This window comes from Trachypithecus francoisi, unplaced genomic scaffold (assembly GCF_009764315.1).
Source record: "Trachypithecus francoisi isolate TF-2019V2 unplaced genomic scaffold, Tfra_2.0 Lachesis_group3, whole genome shotgun sequence".
Classification (NCBI taxonomy): Eukaryota; Metazoa; Chordata; class Mammalia; order Primates; family Cercopithecidae; genus Trachypithecus; species Trachypithecus francoisi.
In genome coordinates, this window is record NW_022681468.1 from 156,281,590 (window position 1) to 156,295,650 (window position 14,061).

Here is a 14,061-nt window from a genome sequence, read left to right on the forward strand (position 1 = left end):
ACATTTTCACACCTTTTCCTTTTGGGTTATTTTAATTAACTCTCAGGCCACAGTATTGCTTCTAGTCAAGGGCTCCTATTCTCTCCCATACTAAAGAACTCCTGTACTGTTATTAAATCAGTGAAAAAAACCAGAGTAGGTTCCAAACTCAATTTTCTCTTTTGTATTAGGTGCTATTGTTCATTTAAAAATGAGGTACGTGTTTTCTTTTAAAGAAATAAGTTCTGGGTCGGGCACGGTGGCTCACGTCTGTAAGTAATCCCAGTACTTTGGGAGGCCGAGGCGGGTGGATCACCTGAGGTCAGGAGTTGGAGACCAGTCTTACTAACATGGTGAAACCCTATCTCTACTAAAAATACAAAAAAATTAGCCGGGCTTGGTGGCAGGCGCCTGTAATCCCAGCTGCTGGGGAGGCCGAGGCAGGAGAATTGCTTGAACCTGGAGGAGGTGGAGGTTGCAGTGAGCCATCACGCCACTACATTCCAGCCTGGGTGACAAGACTCAAAAAAGTCTTAAAAAAAAAAAAAAAGTTCTGATGCAGAACATTTTATTAAGTATCTCTATTTATATTATGTACACTGTTACCAAACTGGTTAAGCTCTGAATGATTATACGGGTAAACAGGTTAATGATAAAAATAGGTCTTTTAAAATCGAGTCATTTATTGAAAATAAAGTGTTAGAACACTAGCTAAATGTCATTCATTCAACTAGTATTCTAATTTTCACTTAAAATTAGTGTTTTAGGCTGGGTGCGGTGGCTCACGCCTGTAATCCCATTACTTTGGGAGGCCCAGGCAGGCAGATCACAAGGTCAAGAGATCAAGACCATCCTGGCCAACGTGGTGAAACCCCGTCTCTAATAAAAATACAAAAATTAGCTGGGCATGGTGGCACGTGCCTGTAGTCCCAGCTACTTGGGAGGTGGAGGCAGGAGAATTGCTTGAACCCGGGAGGTGGAGGTTGCAGTGAGCCAAGGTTGCACCGCTGAACTCCAGCCTAATGACAGAGTGAGACTCTGTCTCAAAAAAAAAAAATTAGTGTTCTAATTTTCACTTAAACATTAAATTTAAGAAAAGACATTCTCCTTTGTAATTCAAAGGAGACATAGTAAGAGTCATATGACCAGAAATCATATTTTAAAATGTCATAATTTACCCTGTGACATGTGTTTATCTGTGTAACAAACCTTCACATGTACCCCCAAACTTAAAAAATAAATAAAAATTTGATAATTTAGATTGTCAATATTTGCACATGGAACACCTAATGACTAAGAAATTAGGAAGCACTTTGAAGGAAATTACCATTTCATATGCTACATAAGAAACTGTGGTTATTTTACGTAGATTCTAACAGCATCTGAATATAATATATATCCCTTATACATTATATATACCCCTTATCATATTACCGCTGAATATCATATATGCCCCTAATGAAATGTTGTATCAGTTGTGTAGGAAAATCTTATATATTCATAGAACCATCATCAAATGCTTAAGGTGTTTACAGGCACAGAAATGACTGTATATTATTAGACAATATGGGGTTTAGTGCAGAGCCCCTCGTTAGCTGCTAACTTGCTTTGTGACTTTGAGCAAGTCACTTTCCTGGACCATGTCTTGTCTTGGTCTTTGTTCTACCTCTAGCATCTAGCATGTAGGCACACCAATAAAAGTTTGTTGGATGAATAATAAATGGACCTTAAGTGTCCTCATCTATAAATGGAAGGATTTGGATTAGACCTGTAAATTTCTTCTTGAAATTTCAAATTTGAAATCTCAAATTCTGTTATACTTTTAACGCAGTCCTAGTATTTCCTACCCTCAAGAACCATATGATCACTGCTGGCTTTCGTATTTTGCTTCATTGAGTTCTTTCTGCTATTTCCCATTTGGAACAAAGTTTTGTTTTGCTCTTCTTTAGAGCCTTTTTTAGATTTGGTTTATATGTATCTCCTTTTATTTATTTATTTTTAAAAAATTAGTATATATATATATAATTTATTTTTCTTTGAGACGGAGTTTCACTGTCACCCAGGTTGGAATGCAGTAATGCCATCTTGGTTCACTGCAGCCTCGCCTCTCAGGTTCAAGCGATTCTCCTGCTTCGACCTCCCGAGTAGCTGGGATAATAGGTGAGTGCCACCACCCATGGCTAAGTTTTTGTATTTTTAGTAGAGATCGAGTTTCACCATGTTGGCCAGGCTGGCCCCAAACTCCTGACCTCAAGTGATCCGCCTGCCTTGGCCTCCCAAAGTGCTGGGATTACAGGCATGAGCCACCGCGCCTGGTCACTATGTATCTTCTTTTAAATGTAAATTTTGTGTTTTACAATTTTTCACATCTGCTGAATTAAATCTGAATAGTGACTTTGTGCAAAACAAATTTTGCTGTCCATTATTGTCAAAAAGTCCTGAGTGTCCAGGATGATTTCTCCAGGACATCTCTGTTGCTCCCAAGTTTCAAACCGTTTTTTAGGAACCAAAACCTCGGGATTTCACCCAGATCTGGTTAACATTTTGAAAAGATACAGGATTTTACCTAACCTGCCCTGAGTAGAAAACCATCTTACCATTTTTCCCTTATGTTTTCTCTGACAGAAGGGCAGATACTATCATACAGCATACTTCTCAGTAGTTGGAAGGGTTTGAAGGGCCTGATAAGCAATGTCCATAAAGATAAAGGAGAGCTTTTCATTTAAGTAGTCACTCAGACTTTCAGGAAGTTTTGAGTGTGTTTTGTTTCTTTTTTTTTTTTTTGAGACAGAGTCTCACTCTGTCGTCCAGGCTGGAGTGCAGTGGCGCGATCTCAGCTCATTGCAACCTCCGCCTCCCGGGTTCATGCCATTCTCCTGCCTCAGCCTCCCAAGCAGCTGGGACTACAGGTGCCCGCCACTACGCCTGGCTAATTTTTTGTATTTTCAGTAGAGATGGGGTTTCACTGTTTTAGCCAGGATGGTCTCGATCTCCTGACCTTGTGATCCGCCCACCTTGGCCTCCCAAAGTGCTGAGATCACAAGTGTGAGCCACCACACCTGGCTTGTTTCTTTTTTCTTTTAAGTGCTCAACTAGAGTGCCTTTTGTTTAAAAACTGTTACTGAAAATATTTTTATTAAATATTTTAAACCACTATTTTCATTTTTGCTTGTTGCCTTTCAGATCACATATAGACATACATTTGCATGGTTGCAATCATGTGTGTACCATTTTGTATTTAAACCCAGGAAAAATTCTGCTAAGCAGCAATTTCAGGTAACACAATAGAAGCTAGTGACCGAGTCCTTTAATTCAGTTCAAGGAGTATGTTGAGACAGGGCCAGTTATACTGAGCTCTTCTGCAATTTAGGTGTGATTGTTTTCATTATTTAGAGTTTTCCAAAAAATTTATAAAGCTGGTGAGAATATCCATTTGGTTTAAATGTTTCTATTATTCAGGAGAACTTGAAGGTAGCTTTGGTAAAATTCAAATGGTGTCTGTAAATTCTGGATATTGTTTTTATATTCTTGGTAAAAGATGAAGTATTGAAAATTTTAAAATGCTCCCCAAATAGCTCCAAATATTAGCTTATCCCTTTTGTTCATGGTGACACGACCTTAGTATGAGCGCCTAGGGGAACTGAAGCTTTCCACAGTGGCTTCTGTCTGATAGGACTGAGCCAGCCAGGCAAGCAACCCTGAGAAGAGGAAGGAGTAAATTAAGGTCAAGCAGTAAACTGGAGGAATGAGTGGAACTGCAAAAACTAGCTATACACAGCATTTCCACAGAAAACTGTTGACAAGGCGTTTAATGCCACTGAAATTTAATAATCTATTGATTCATATTTGTACCTCTTTTAGATAAATTTTAAATCAAAATTTTCGTATATATGAATGTAAATTTATTTCATTCCCTTTTAAAAATATTTTAAAATAATATATAGAGATTGATTATATTCAGAGTATACAATGTGATTATTTGATATAGATTGTATTATGACTACCATGATCAAATTAATTAACACATCTGTCATCACTCATGATGTAGTTAAGATCCCGGAAACTTGTTCATCCTATAATTGAGAGTTTATACCCTTTGGCCAGTATCTTCCCATTTCTCCTACCCCTCAACCCACCATTTCATTCTCTGCTTCCATGAGTTTATTTTTTTTAGATTCCACATATAAGCGAGATAAGGCATATAAGTTCTCGATGAGTTTATAATGATTAATATTCTTACTTTTCAGATGAGGAAACAGGTTAAACAATTTCCCAAACTCATCAGTGGGTAAGTGGTCTTAATCTGGAGAAAACTGTTAACTACTTTCTGTAGTACTGCTCTCACACGCTAAACTGAAGAACATTAATATACCCAAAGTCAACACATGGTATACATCTCTTCCAACCTGTCCACCCTCCTCCTACCTCTATTGACATGATCTAGGGACTGGCCTCTCTCCTTCCAAACTCTCCTTAGAGAGAAAGCAGGGGTATAGTCAAGAGAAATTTACTTCCAAGATAAAGTAGTTGTAGTCCTAGTTTCTGGTAACTGGAGCTTTACACACTAATCTTAAAGATGTTTCTAAAAGGCAAATCTGATGGGGTCACTCATCAATTAAACCCTGTGTTGATGCTCTTGGACTTCAAGACAAACATCTTTGGCCCCTGAACACAGTTCCTTCAGACTCACTTCTTGCCACTTCCCTATATATCTCAAATTATTCACAGTTCCCCTCTGAAAACGCCATGCTCTCTCACCTCTGAGCCTTTTTGAGTATCTCTTCACCTCAGCTCTCCACCCCATGCCTATTCTTTTCCCTTATCAACCTCTAACATCTTTTTTAGGACTTTCTACAGAAATCTTCCAGGTGCTCATGAGGATCAGATAAGAGCCTCTTTGTCCCCCTTCATGCCTGTGCTTATCTTATTATATAGCTACCACTTCATTTTCTGAGCATACTTGTCTACTTCTCTGACTTCCCTACCTGGACCCTAAGCTCCTTGGACTATAAAGCACTAGTAGTACAACAGTCCTGTCCTCAAGGAAGGGTAGGAAGAATATTACTCTCTCCTCTAAAATAGTTCTGGGGTGGCTGCCGTACATACAGCTCTATCATAGTGTTGGGATCCTAACTCAAATCATTAGACAAGGATAGAGATCAGAGACCCATGGTGAACTAAGTTGGTACTTTTCAGGGAATCATAAAGATACTAAGAATACAGGAAGAAACAAAAACCAGGAACCTTGCCTTGTAACCATCTCCTTTCTCAGGTAAGCACATACTTATTTAGTACAGAATACACTGTGAAGTACCTATGCCACATATGTGCCAAGGGCTATTAGGTGAGGGGACATGATCATGAGGGCAATAAGCATGAACTCAGACTTCAGAGCTGAGCATTTAGAGGGAGACACAGACACTGAATCAACCAAACACACATAAGTATCTAATGAAAACCTTGATAGATGCTACCAAGAAAAAGTCATTTATAAGCTCATAAATGGGGAACCGGAATGGGTGGGTAGAGGGCAAATGTAAGAGCACTTCCATTAAAAAGTGACTCAGAGGTAAGATTGAAAGACTAGGAATTACTCAGGTTGAGGCTGAGAAGAGGGGGATAAGAATGAGGTGCTTCCTAGTCTGAGCTGAAGTCGGGGTGGGCCTGGAGCTTGGCTCTTGAAGGAAGTGAAAGAACAGTACAGCTGGAGAGAAGAGAGGCAAAAAAGGTAGGCAGACATCGCCTGGTTGCATTGCAGGCCTGAACTCACCTTATCTTCTGGAGGACAATACCTTGATTCTCTCTGGAAAAATCGTAAGGGAAAGCCCTGTGTATGGTGTTTAGTGTGCTTGAGACGATGAGATAGAACTGAACACAGACTGGGAGCCAGGCCAGCTTGGGTTTGAATCTTGTGAGTAACATGGTAGTGACTGTGGCTAATGATCATTAATAATAAGTAAAGTACTGAAGTCATAAGGCTCCTTCCAATGACTCCTGTCACTTCCAATCACTTCTAGTTGAAGCCTAGAGGTAATTATTCCCTTTACCAAAGAATTCACTATAAGCGTCCTTTAAATAGTCCCCACTAAGGCACCTAAAATAGATGTGATTGACACAGGCAAATCATGCAGTTCTGGAGGGACTCCCTCTTATGGAGACCTGAAGCTGGCTGTGACTGGCTGTGATCATCTGGTCATGGTATATTGATAACAGGTCTGTGAGCAAACTGGTATATGAAAATCATTGCCAAGAAAGCCTAGAATCTTTAGGAGAACTCTCAGAGTCCCAGAAACTTTGAGAGAATATGTTAGTTGGAGGAAAAATAAGCCTTGTCTTCCCTCCTTCTTTGTTCTCTGCCTACCTCTGGCCCAACCTCAAATCTTTAAATTTAAATGATGTGACCCAGCAGAGACCGGTGGCATAAAGATGGTTTCTCTCCCTCCATTCTCTTTGGAGCTGGTGAGAACTGGTTGGAAGGGAGGTTTCTGCTCTTTTTCAAAGCCTCTCGGCGCTCCCCTCATTCCTGGTAGGGCCCTCAGCACTCCTACTGTGAACCAGCTGCTCCCGCCTTGAGACTCTGTCTTCACTGCTTTAAGCTGTGCTCTAATGTGTGTGATTGTATGTATTTGATTTTGGAAATTTGGAGAATTCTATGGAAAACTCTAATTTCTTTGTATTTCTACCTGACCTCTGACCTCCCTTGAGAAGGAGTTGGATTATGGAATAAGAAGTTTAGGGTATATCTAGACCGGGCAAGTCTTCTTTCTGAAAAGCACAGTACCTTGGCACATAGTCCAGGAACTGGGAACCAAACTGGAGAAAAAAAAAAAAAAAAGATCAGAAGCCTGTGCTTGTGAGATCCTGTGAGTGGAATGTTGGATGTTATCCACATTCATCTTGTCATTCCTCAGTCACCCTTCCTCTTCAAGCCTATATGTTTAGGCTTCAGTGCTAGTTTTCCTTCTGTGCCAAAGAGCAAGGAATAAGAGGCCTGGAGAAGGAAAATGCTTGATCTTGGGGAGGAGCATGGCCTTCAGCCACCACTGGGGCAATTTTCTTTGTAGTTGCTGTAGTTGTTCCATCCAGCATTCTGTTAGTCTATGTCCCTAGAGGGCAGAGACAGGGTCTTACTCCCTTCCACATCCCCAAGCTTTCCAAATAGATCAATAACTATTTGCTGAACAAATGAGTAACCAAACAAAGGAGTAACTAGATTGCCTAGCTGGTGATTCTTGGATATAAAAAGATGGTGAATGATATGGTCTGGCTCTGTGTCCCCACCCAAATCTCATCTTGAATTGTAATCCAAATTGTAATCCCTACGTGTTGAGGGAGGGACCTCGTGGGAGGTGATTTGATCATGGGGGCACTCCCCCCCCATCCTGTTCTTGTGATAGTGAGTTCTCACGAAATCTGATGGGTTTATAAAGGATTTTCCCCCTCTTCACTCTGCATTTCTCTCTCTTGCTACCATGTGAAGAAGGACGTGTTTACTTCCCCTTCCACCATGATTGTAAGTTTCCTGAGGCCTCCCAAGCCATATGGAACTGTGAGTCAGTTAAACTTCTTTCCTTTATAAATTACCCAGTTTCAGGTAGTTCTTTTTTTTTTGAGACGGTGTCTTGCTCTTTCGCCCAGGCTGGAGTGCAGTGGTGTGATCTTGGCTTGGCTCACTGCAACCTTCACCTCCCGGGTTCAACTGATTCTCCTGCCTCAGCCTCCTGAGTAGCTGGGACTACAGGCATGTGCCACCATGCCCAGCTAATTTTTGTATTTTTAGTAGAGACAGGGTTTCACTGTGTTAGCCACGATGGTCTTGATCTTCTGACCTCATGATCTGCCCACTTCAGCCTCCCAAAGTGCTGGGATTACAGGCGTGAGCCACCACGCCTGGCCGCAAGCAGTTCTTTTCTTTCTTTTTTTTTTTCTGAGACAGTCTCACTGTGCCACGTAGGCTGGAGTGCAGTGGCACAATCTTGGCTCACTGCAACGTCTGTCTCCCAGATTCAAGCAATTCTCCTGCCCCAGCCTCCAGAGTACCTGGGATTACAGGTGCATGCCACCACATCCAGCTTATTTTTGTATTTTTAGTAGAGACAGGGTTTCACCATGTTGGCCAGGCTGGTCTCGAACTCCTGACCTCGTGATTTGGCCTCCTAAAGTGCTGGGATTACAGGCATGAGCTACGGTGCCTGGCCAGGCAGTTCTTTATAGCAGCTTGAGAACAGACTAATACAGTGAAGAAAAAAGGATAGAAAGATTGAGGCATTTGCAGAAGGTGGCACCAGTGAGAAATAGAGAAAGAATAAATGATTGTGGGTAAAAATAAAACAAGAGTTACTGATTTTGAATGAAACATTCATTGTGGGGATAAAAACCCTAGCACTTTTATTAGCACCTTTAAGAAATTTATCAGGATCAAGTGATTCATTCATCCAGGTTATAAAAATAAATAGCCTAAGGTCCTTTTTTCCCCCCTACCTTTATGTATCTGGAAGGAACCTAAGGTCTTTATTATGGCCTATTTTGAGATCTAAACCCTTATGGCTCCAGAAAGGTGATGGTGGGAATTAGGGAAAACAATATTTTTTGAAGAATTTTTGAGTTGGACTCTCCGCATATATACCTTCAGCTAGGCTCAAGATATGCAGAACTAAAGACTCCAGAGGTGCTCCTTGTGCACATAGAAGGAGTTTGAAAATTTGGCTCCATACTTCTAGTTTTCTGTATTTTTTCATGTGAGGAGAGCAGAGGCAAACATGTATTTGAAATATACTAGGTAACTGTCCTACACTGGTAGAGACTGTCTTGTCCTGCCATGTCTCTGTAATGTAGTTAAGGCCACTGCATATCTCTGCAGTGGTGTTTCTGAAATCCTTTCCATTCGTTCATTCATTCATTCATTCATTTGAGATTGAGTCTTGCTCTGTCGCCCAGGCTGGAGTGCAGTGGTGCCATCTTGGCTCACTGCAACCTCCATCTTGGCTTACTGCAAGCTCCGCCTCCTGGCACGCCCTTCTCCTGCCTCAGCCTCCCAAATAGCTGGGATTACAAGTGCCCGCCACCAAGTTCGGCTACTTTTTTGTATTTTTAGTAGAGACAGGGTTGCACCATGTTAGCCAGGATGGTCTCAATCTCCTGACCTTGTGATCCGCCCACCTCAGCCTCCGAAAGTGCTGGGATTACAAGCATGAGCCACCGCGCCCGGGCAATCCTTTCCATTCAATACTACTCATCACTGGTCTACAGTTTGTTCAACTATAAAAAAGGAAAGTGTTTTTCTTGTTTGGTTGTTATTATGGATTGAATTGTGTCCACCCAACAAACAGATACGTTGGAGTCCTAACTCCCAGTACTTCAGAATGTGACTGTATTTGGAAATAGTGTGTTTAGGAGGTAATACAGGTAAGATGAAGTCATTAGGGTGGACCCTAATCCAATGTGACTGATTTCCCCAAAGGGGGAAATTGAGACACAGAGACCAACACCAAAGAGAGAAGATGATATGAGGAGACACAGGGAGAAGATGGACATTTAACAGCTGAAGAACACGAGACTACCAGAAGCTGGGAGAGAGGCCTGAAGCAGATCCTTCCTCAGTTCATTCAGAGGGATCATGGCCCTGCTGACACCTTGATTTCAGACTTCTGGCCTCCAGAACTGTGAAAGAGTACGTTTTTATTGTTCTAAACCACGCAGTTTGTAGAACTGTGTTACTGGACCCCTAGGAAACTAACACAGTTATTCTAAAATTTAAATATATATATATATATATATTTTTTTTTTTTTTTTTTTTGAGACGGAGTCTTGCTCTGCTACCCAGGCTGGAGTGCAGTGGCCGGATCTCAGCTCACTGCAAGCTCTGCCTCCCGGGTTTACGCCATTCTCCTGCCTCAGCCTCCCGAGTAGCTGGGACTACAGGCGCCCGCCTTGTCGCCCGGCTAGTTTTTTGTATTTTTAAGTAGAGACAGGGTTTCACCGTATTAGCCAGGATGGTCTCGATCTCCTGACCTCATGATCCACCCGTCTCGGCCTCCCAAAGTGCTGGGATTACAGGCTTGAGCCACCGCGCCCGGCCTGTTTTTGTTTTTGTTTTTGGTGGTGGTTATTGTTGTCTTTTTGTTTTTGTTTTTTTTAAAGTTCCTCTTTGGACCAGGTGCAGTGGCTCATGCCTGTAATCCCAGCACTTTAGGAGGCTGAGGTGGGTGGATCACTTGAGGTTAGGAGTTCGAGACCAGCCTGGCCAACGTAGTCAAACCCCATCTCTACTAAAAATACAAAAATTAGCCGGGTGTGGTGGTGTGCACCTGTGGTCCCAGCTACTCAGAAGGCTGAGGCATGAGAATCGCTTGAACTGGGGAGGCAGAGACTGCAGTGAGCCAAAATTGTGACACTATACTCCAGCCTGGATGACAAAATGGGACTCTGTCCAAAAAAAAAAGAAAGAAAGAAAGAAAGAAAGTTCCTCCAAATGGTAATTGTTTTTTCTCAAGAATTCCCACTGGAAATAGTTCCTGCAGACTAAGCTGTACTGGGTTCATGTAACAGACATGGAAAAGGACAGAAGTAATCTCTTTCTAATCTACGTTTAGTTATGGATAAGAGCTCCCTGGCCAGGTGTGGTGACTCATGCCTGTAATCCCAGCACTTTGGGAGGCTGAGGCAGGTGGATCACCCAATGTCAGGAGTTCAAGACCAGCCTGGCCAACATGGCAAGACCCCGTCTCTACTAGAAATACCAAAATTAGCTGGGTGTGGTGGCAGGCACCTGTAATCCCAGCTACTCAGGAGACTGAGGCAGGAGAATCGCCTGAACCCGGGAGGCAGAGGTTGCAGTAAGCCAAGATCATGCCATTGCACTCCAGCCTGGACAACAAGAGTGAAACTCCGTCTCAAAAAAAGAAAAAAGAGCTCCTTACATTACTTGAAGCCTTATGATTTTCCGCTTTTGCAGAGTTTGAATGGCCAGGTATTTTCTGCAAGATATGAGCATGAGGATTGCTAAACAGTATTTAGCAGCTCTGTTTGTTTTAAAAAGTGTCTGTACAGGCCGGGTGCGGTGGCTCACACCTGTAATCCCAGCACTTTGGGAGGCTGAGGCGAGTGGATCATGAGGTCAGGAGATTGAGACCACCCTGGCTAACACGGTGAAACCCCACCTCTGCTAAAAATACAAAAAATTAGCCGGACGTAGTGTCAGATGCCTGTGGTCCCAGCTACTTGGGAGGCTGAGGCAGGAGAATGGCCTGAAACCGGGAGGCGGAGCTTGCAGTGAGCCGAGATCTGGCCACTGCACTCCAGCCTGGGCGACAGAGCAAGACTGTGTCTCAAAAAAATAAATTAATAAAACAAAAAATAAAATTACAGGTAATTTTTTTTTTTTTTTTTTGAAACGGAGTCTTGCTCTGTTAAAAACATTTTTTTGGTAGAGATAAGGTCTTGCTATGTTGGCCAGGCTGATCTCAGACTCCGGGCCTCAAGTGATCCTCCTGCCTTAGCCTCCCAAAGTGCTGGAATTACAGGCGTGAGCCTCTGTGCCTGGCCAGAAAATATGTATTAATATATTAATGACTATATTATAACATATAGTGAATATAAAAGATAACTTAGTATAGTTTTCTGAGTTAAAGACTTCATTTTGTTTCTGACTCTTATTGATAAGCCCTATCTTTTGGGTATGAAAGGACCTGTCAAAGGAATTTTTATTCATGGAAGTCTAGTTTCTTAGGGAGAAAGAGTAGTCCTCCAAATACCAGTTTAAATTTGTATCACTTTTTCTTTTTTGCTGTCTTCCAGCCTGGTGTTTTACACTGCAGTGCACTGTATGGTATACTAGGGGGACTGAGCTGTAGTTAGTACATCATGATCAATAGCTTTATGGATTTTGATTGAAAGTGGCTGGACTACAAACCCGTGTTTGGATACACATAGAACTACTAAAAATAAGCACCTGGCCGGACATGGTGCCTCACACCTGTAATCCCAGCACTTTGGGAGGCTGAGGCAGGAGGATCACTTGAGCTCAGGAGTTCGAGACCATCCTGGGCAACATAGAGAGACCACATCTCTACCAAAAACAAAACAAAACAAAACAAACAAACAAAAAACTTTTGTTTGATATGGTGGCATGCACCTGTAGTCCCAGCTACTGCTGAGGCGGAAGGATCACTTGAGCCTGGAAGATGGAGGCTACCATGCCATTGCACTCCAGCTTGGGTGACAGAGTGAGACCCTGTCTCAAAATAAAATTAAAATTAAGCACCAACTCCCTAGCTAGTAATATTGGGGTAAATGAGTTGAGTACGAGCCATTCTTTGTTGAAGGTAAGGGTGCCCATTCCTTTACTAGGACACCACTAAAGATCCATTCATGCAAGATAACCCTTGTCAGAAAATCATTGCCAGGGACTGGGAAAGTAACACCCTTTGGAGAACTATTCTTAGCAGGAGCATGAAGGCATCATTGGAGGCATCTGGTGGGTGGGATGAGGTTTGTTCAAGAGCCATATGAAATTAAAAGTTCGGACTTTTTGGACAGATGCATTGACACGAAGCACACTAGCACAGGGTGATAGTCAAGCCCAGTGAGCAGAGTTAGACCTTGGCTTTCTTTGCCTAATCACAGATCGCAGATAAATTTAAGGTTTTAACTCCAGTCTGTCCCACCTCATGCACATTAATTCATCAGGGGAGGTAGGGGACAGTGACATTTATTGCAGAATAATACTGGCTGTGCCCTCTTTGAGTATAATGTGACTATTTCACAGTGTCAGTCTTTTGCCTGTTATTAGTGTCTCCGGAGTTGTTCAACTTGTTCTACTTGGTGTATTCATAGCTCTCAGTATTAGTAGATGCTCCAAGACTTAGACTGTGTCTTCTTTTGTAGGACCCACGTCCTTAGCTCGATGGAGAGCTCTAGCACCCTGTATCCAAGTGATCCCTTCATAGAGGTACCCATTTATGCATAGCTTTGTAAACTGAGGGCCAGAGGAGTGGCTGTTTGGGAAGTAGTCATCACTATGTAAGAATCAAACCTTTATTTTTCGTGGTAGAAAGTCAGTAGATATTTTGTTAAACCAAAAATATTAAAATAAAACTACATGGATATTTTAAAATATGGATACAAAAATGGCTAAAAGAGTTCGATTAAAAAAAAAAAAAGAAACAGGCCGGGCGCGGTGGCTAAAGCCTGTAATCCCAGCACTTTGGGAGGCCGAGACGGGTGGATCACGAGGTCAGGAGATCCAGACCATCCTGGCTAACACGGTGAAACCCCATCTCTACTAAAAAAAATACAAAAAATTAGCCGGGCGAGATGGCGGGCGCTTGTAGTCCCAGCTACTCGGGAGGCTGAGGCGAGAGAATGGCGTAAACCCGGGAGGCGGAGCTTGCAGTGAACTGAGATCCTGCCACTGCACTTCAGCCCGGGCGACAGAGCGAGACTCTGTCTCAAAAAAAAAAAAAAAAGAAACAAAGAAGGGATAAACTGGAGACTGAAGAAAATTTGTTATCTACAGGACAGGGTGATTTGACTCTGTGTCCCCATCCAAATCTCATCTTGAATTGTAATTCCATAATCCCCATGTCTTGTGGGAGGGACCTGGTGGGAGGTAATTGAATCCTGGGTGCGCTTTTCCCCCATGCTGTTCTTGTGATAGTGAGTAAGTTCTCACGAGATCTGATGGTTTTATAAGCATCTGGCATCTTCCCTGCTGGCACTCATTTTCTTTCCTGCTGCCCTATGAAGAGGTGACTTCGGCCATGATTGTAAGTTTTCTGAGGCCTCCCCAGCCATGCAGAGAACTGTGTGAGTCAATGAAAACTCTTTTCTTTATAAATTACCCAGTCTTGGGTATTTCTTCACAGCAGTGTAAGAACAGACTAACACACGTGGGAATGGGATGGAAGGGATAAAGGATAGAGTGACACGTCTCTGAGTATATCTTCTCATATCGTTTTGATTTTCAACAATATTAATATTTTACTTATTCAAGAAAATGAAATTAAATAAACAGTTATGGGAGAAAACTCTAAAATTTAGTATAAATAGGAGCAAACCCAATTGATTTCAAATGAAAAATAT

The 14,061-nt window shown here is 42.2% G+C and overlaps 1 long non-coding RNA gene across 1 annotated transcript; it reads left to right on the top strand.

Annotated features, from left to right (window-relative positions):
- Positions 1-2,952: 2,952 nt before the first annotated feature.
- Positions 2,953-13,139, top strand: LOC117070929. Its single transcript, XR_004432100.1, has 4 exons — positions 2,953-3,255; positions 4,227-4,267; positions 5,176-5,251; positions 12,865-13,139. It is a non-coding gene; the product is annotated as an uncharacterized LOC117070929 (long non-coding RNA).
- The last annotated feature ends 922 nt before the right edge of the window (positions 13,140-14,061 follow it).